The 5,733-nt window shown below is 33.7% G+C and overlaps 1 pseudogene; it reads right to left on the reverse strand.

Moving 5' to 3' along the window:
* Window positions 1–1,044: 1,044 nt before the first annotated feature.
* LOC141561880 (V-type proton ATPase subunit B, brain isoform pseudogene) lies at window positions 1,045–2,817 on the reverse strand (annotated as a pseudogene).
* Window positions 2,818–5,733: the final 2,916 nt, after the last annotated feature.

The following is a 5,733-nucleotide window of genomic DNA, read 5'->3' on the forward strand; positions in this document are numbered from 1 at the left end:
ACTTCTCTGATGTCATGGCCATCATTTCCCTGATGATATGGTCCTCCTCAAGAATGAAGGACAAAGAACAACCTTTTTGAGTAGCTGTAGGAGCTAATCACTGGGTACCTAACTGGAACTAGCCAGCTGGGAAATGTAGTTCATTTTTTTTCTCTTTTCTTACTTCTTTCCCTTCCCCTCCCTCTGTTTACATAGGGTATCTTCCTCTATTTGTCAATACTCTGTTCAAAGGAATGCAATTTCTGATCCCTGAAACCTCTCAAGATATCTTGGGGCTTATTAGCTTAAGAAAGAAATCTTAAAGACCATGCTTTAAACCCCAAATCATTCTGGCTCTCACTCTTACCAACAATTGGTCCCAGGCCATGTCCCACTCAATCCGTCCTGATTGACTTAAAGTGAATGTAAATGGCAATTGTTCTTGTATTGATTAGAAATCCTGAGAGGGTCTTCCCTTCCCTTTTTTTTTTTTTTTTTTTTTTTTTGACTAGGTAAAAGAGATCATTTTCCGTCTCATTTCTTACCTAGCTTTAATTACTGATTGGACATTATTGTCCCAGTCAAAAGTGAGATCTGGGAAAGACCTTAGTTTATCAAGGTCAGGGTCTCCCACTGTATCCAAGGCCATCTCCAGTTATCATGATCTATATCTTACTACTGAACCCAGATGACTTTGGAAGAGAAAGTGAGAATGATAACATGGTCAGAGCCCTCTTTCACTTAAATCCAATTCACTTACATGTAATGCCAGCATCTCCTGATATCATGGTCCTCTTTGAGAACTAAGAACAACACAACAACAACAAACACAAGGATCAAAAACAAAAACAAAACAAAACAAAAAAACAGCTTCAATTTGAAGTCACTTTAATGAAGCATTGAAGATCCCAGACTTTCTGAAAAAGGGATATTTTAAAGTCTATTACCACTTTAAAACACCAGGAAGAGTACCTATTTCTTTGTTTTAATTACAGGGCAACACATAAACTCCAATACAAAAGGAGAGAGGGAAGGGAAGATTATTTCACAGAGATGAAGTCAAAACTAGTGCTTTGCTCAGTTTTGAGGGTAAATTTTGCTCAGGGTTCTTTGAGGGATTCTTTTCAAAGCTTCACAGTGTGATTTTCATAAAGACCCTGACTAATAAAGAACTTTTCAAACCTCTGCAAACATTTTTACTCCAACAACTACTTTAATGGTATGTATATCTTTAACAATGATATAACATGCATAGAACTAGTCACATATATCTGCATGGTCTTTTCTAGTCATATCCTTTCCAACAGACTTTATTAACTGAGACAAGGGAGGCAACACTTTAGTGAATAAATTTGTCAGACAACTGCCTATCTATATAGATTCGTAATACATCTAACCAAGTTAGGTATGGGATGAGAGCATATAGCCATGATGAGGACAGAAGATCTGAGTAACTAAGTCATTCCTGACTTCTTCAAAAACAGCTTGCTTATATATTGTGACCAAATCTATATACATGTAGCTTGGAAAGTCACCTCAGTCAGGGATTTCTTCTCAAGCTGTTGAAACCTCTTGAAGAGCTTCAGCATAATAATTCATATGGTTAGAATGACCAATACATGCTTATTGGTATTGGTATTGGCATTCCTATATTGGCCAGAAACTCTGAAGGTCTCCCCTTCCCAGATTGATTGAAAGCTAGGAATTCTGCTATTTTTAGAGTCAGACAAGAAGTGATAATATACACAATTGTTGATTCATTGACCAAATTCAAAGAGCAACAGATGTTATCTATGGGTTGATTGGCTGCCTTATAACATCAAGAAAGTCTTCAGCTAGGACTGGGTCTCTTTATCGATTATTCCCCAGAATCATTGAAAATACAACCAAGCATATCCTCAGATCCAAGTGTATGAAGAATAACTATCTCTGTAAACTCACAAGCTATCTCCTTGGCATTTATAACTGAAGCTCCTTAAAAAAAATTGAACTATTGCTTTGTTACCAGTAACTTCTAAAACCTGACCACTAGATCTATGCCATCAGATTACATCAAATGTTCTCAACATATCTGGAAAATTTAACATGATGTAAAAAATTTAATTGTTTTGTATGTGAGGCAGGGTTAAGGGAGATAAATTTGGGTGATGGTCAATGCCTTCTCCCTAGACCCCAGCACATACTCTATGCTGTTCTTGGATGACTTTGGCAGGTTGGGAATGGACCCAATAAATCCTATTGAGAAGATACAGATATAACCTGGAAGTCTCCATTCTTATTTTTGTCTGCTCCACCTATTCCTGACTTTCTCTCTTCCTCGATATTATGCATTTAAAAAAAACACACACACACAAAAAAGAAAGGGAGTCTAGTTTTCAATTGCTGAAGAACCAATTAAAGTTGGAAAAACCAGTTGATCCAAGTCTGAGTTAGGATACTGTCAAAAAAGCACATACATGTGACTGTTGAAATCACATAATGAAATTGTATCAAAAGGGTTGCTTGTCCCAACCAATTTACAAGCCATTATAGAAACTCCTGGTATTCCCATTAGTTCAGGACATTCAGAAAACAAATACTTTTTTGAAAAACAAAAATCCTTCCATTTCAAAAAACCTTAAGGTGTCATGGTATCCATTTCCCTGTGATATTTCCCATTCCTTATGAAACTTCCAAGTTCCTGGTATCATGATTCCTTTCAGGTGCAAAGTATATACAATGATTTAATAAAGTATATCAAATTATCTAGCCATTTTTAAAATTTTGGAATGGAACCTGGATTTTTCTGACTGTCAGTTCAGGTGGCTGTTCATGAGAACTAAATCTTGTATTAGACATTTTAATTGTGGGTTGACCGAAGTGCTGAGGAATCTCGTGGTCTCTGGCTGATCTTCATTTATGGATATTAAATGGGCAACAGGTGGTCCTCTAATGAACCATTCATTATGCTCAAGTAGCTCAATATGCTACTGGAGAACATTCAGAAAGACATATAAGGACAATGCTTATTTCCTCCACATCTATCCCTTGTCACTCCTTTAGACATAATGAACTATTCATCAGTTATTCACAAAGAAGCATGGACAGCATCCCTGGGTAGTCCCAGCATGGTGTGTGAGCTGCAAAACTTCCTGAGTTTGTCTGAATGTTTGTTCTGCTCACGAAGAACAAAAATGCAAACTTGGCCTTCATATTGAATAGGCTGGTAGGCAATTTGTGTAATCACATGTTGGCAGGAAATACCAACTGCTGTTTCTTATTCTTTTATTTCATTTATTCTAATTAATTTTCTTCAACATGCATTTTAACATTTGTTTGATTCCTGGATAAATAACTGGATTGTGATCTTTCTGCAACTTAATTGACTGGATACAGAACCCAAGAAGTGAACAAACAAACTAATTTAAGAATATATATTGAAGAAAGTTAATTCACGTCAATTCTTCAAAAATGTGTGATTTGAGAGGTAACATGACATAATACAGAAGGCCAGTGCCTTTCAGCAATTCAGAAATTCAAAAATAGATTCAAATGCTTCCTTAAACACTTAGCTCTTAGATTCTGGACATATCATTTAATCTTCTTTTACCCCTGTACCTTCATCTATATCAATGAGAAAACATTTATTTAGCTTTTTACATATTTGATATTCTCTAAGTCACCTTCCAGCTCTAAACCTGTAATTCCATTTTCAATAGAGTTGGAACTCTTTCCACTGATACAGACTGTAACCCCTATACAACTTAATAGACTTTTAAAAGAGATTCTATAGATGGAAAATTCATTATCACTTTGCAAAATGCTGCATCTCTCAGGCTGGGCCTTGTATAAGAGGTAAATGTCAGATGGTTATTGAGCCCATACAAAAAAAAAATAATAAGCCTAAAAGGGCCTACTAGAGTTTGTATAAAGCATAGACTTTGAGAGCTTATGGTTTGATGAGCCATTTTAATGGTACTTTAGTAGAAATTTAGAGGAAGAAAAAATAACTCTGAAAAAACAGTAATAATATTTGTAACTTACAATTAAACTTAAATTTTTTACGGATATTGTGTTTGAATAGACATGATAAAAAATATTCTTGCTCTGTCTAGGATTCCTTGGATTGCATGACTATATATTCACCTACACCAGAAGAACCACCTAATTTCAGAAATGATATAGGAGGAAAACAAACATCAAAAAAACCCATGTCTTAATGCACTAGGTAGGCATGCCCCATGGAATGGCAAAATTCCCTTCTTATTTCTTACTTCTATAGCTATAAGTCCTCCCTTGAAAACTTGTGAGTCCTGAACTGCTACTTTTTATTTTTTAGTGGTCTAATGATTTTTATTTTTAAATTTTATTTATTTAAAACTAAATACAAAATAAGAAAAGAGAGAAAAAAACAACAAAACAAAATATTGTCAAGTGCTCTGCAGAACACTAGGGAGGATTCAAAATATGTAACAATAAATTTCAGTTTAAAGAAAGCATATGTAATAATTCCAAAGATAATATTCATGATGTCCCTCTTTTCTATGGTTCCTTGTAGGTTATAATTTTTGTTGTTGTTCTCATGTACTTCTTACTTTATTCATTTTTATCCCTTTCAACTGTCCCCCTCCCTCCCTCCCTCCCCAAGCAGGCTCGAGTTAAGCATAAATAAATTTATGCATATGTATATGTGTGCATTCCACCTGTTATAAAAAAATTATTCATGCATATATACTGTCAAAAATTTTTAATTATAAAATAAAAAAAATTTAAAAAGAGCAGACAAAGAAGAAATAAATCAACCGCAGAAAACTACTTATGGGAATAGGAAAGACCAGAGTTCATCTTCAGAAGAGGATATTGAAATTACAAAAGCCTCTTCTACCCTAAAGAGTAATGTTAAAAGACTCCTTTCCTAGAAAGAATTTGTAGAAAAACTTTTAAAAAGACTAATTATCAAATGAGAAAGTTCAAGGAAAAACTAAAAAAAAAAAAAGATGAAATGACAATCCAAGAAAAATGGTTTACATTTCCACATTTAAAACATAAATAATTTGTTCTTGTCAAGTACCTTGAAACTCTTATCTGTTATACTTTCCATTGAGTTCAGGTTTGTTTCAGAAAAAAAAATTCTGAAAATCTGAAAATTCATTAAATATCCTTTTTTTTTCATTCAATATTATGCTTAATTTTGCTAGATACAAAAGATAGTAGTCATTGGGCACAATACTAGTTCTTTTGATTGTCAATATATATCTTTGAAGGGCTTTCAGTTTTTTATTGTTGCCACTGATAAATCCTGTTCAAATCTAATTGTGATTCCAGCATACTTAAATTGTTTGGTGTTATTTTTGCTTGTAAAATTTTCCCTTTTATCTGGGTTTTTTGAAATTTAGCAATGATATTCCTATATGTTTTCCTTGTAGAATCCCTTTGAGGTAGTGATTGGTAGAATTTTTTTTTCTATTTCTGCCTTCCCCTGTTGTTCTATCACTTCAGGACAATTTTACTTATTAATTCTTGTAAGATTGTGTCAAAATTCTCTTTTTGGTTATAGCTTTCAGTGAGTCCAATTATTCTTATGTTTTTTCTTCTTAATCTGTTCTCCAGATTTGCTGTTTTTCTTATAAGACATTTCACATTTTCTTCTATTTTCTTATTTTAAAAAATATTTTGTTTTCTTATTTCTTAGTCTTATTAGTTCTTAATCTCTCATAACATCATTGACTCCCCCCTTTACCATTTCTAATTTTCAAAGGTCATTTTCTTCTCTAA

The sequence above is a fragment of the Sminthopsis crassicaudata genome, chromosome 3, assembly GCF_048593235.1.
Source record: "Sminthopsis crassicaudata isolate SCR6 chromosome 3, ASM4859323v1, whole genome shotgun sequence".
Taxonomy (NCBI): domain Eukaryota; kingdom Metazoa; phylum Chordata; class Mammalia; order Dasyuromorphia; family Dasyuridae; genus Sminthopsis; species Sminthopsis crassicaudata.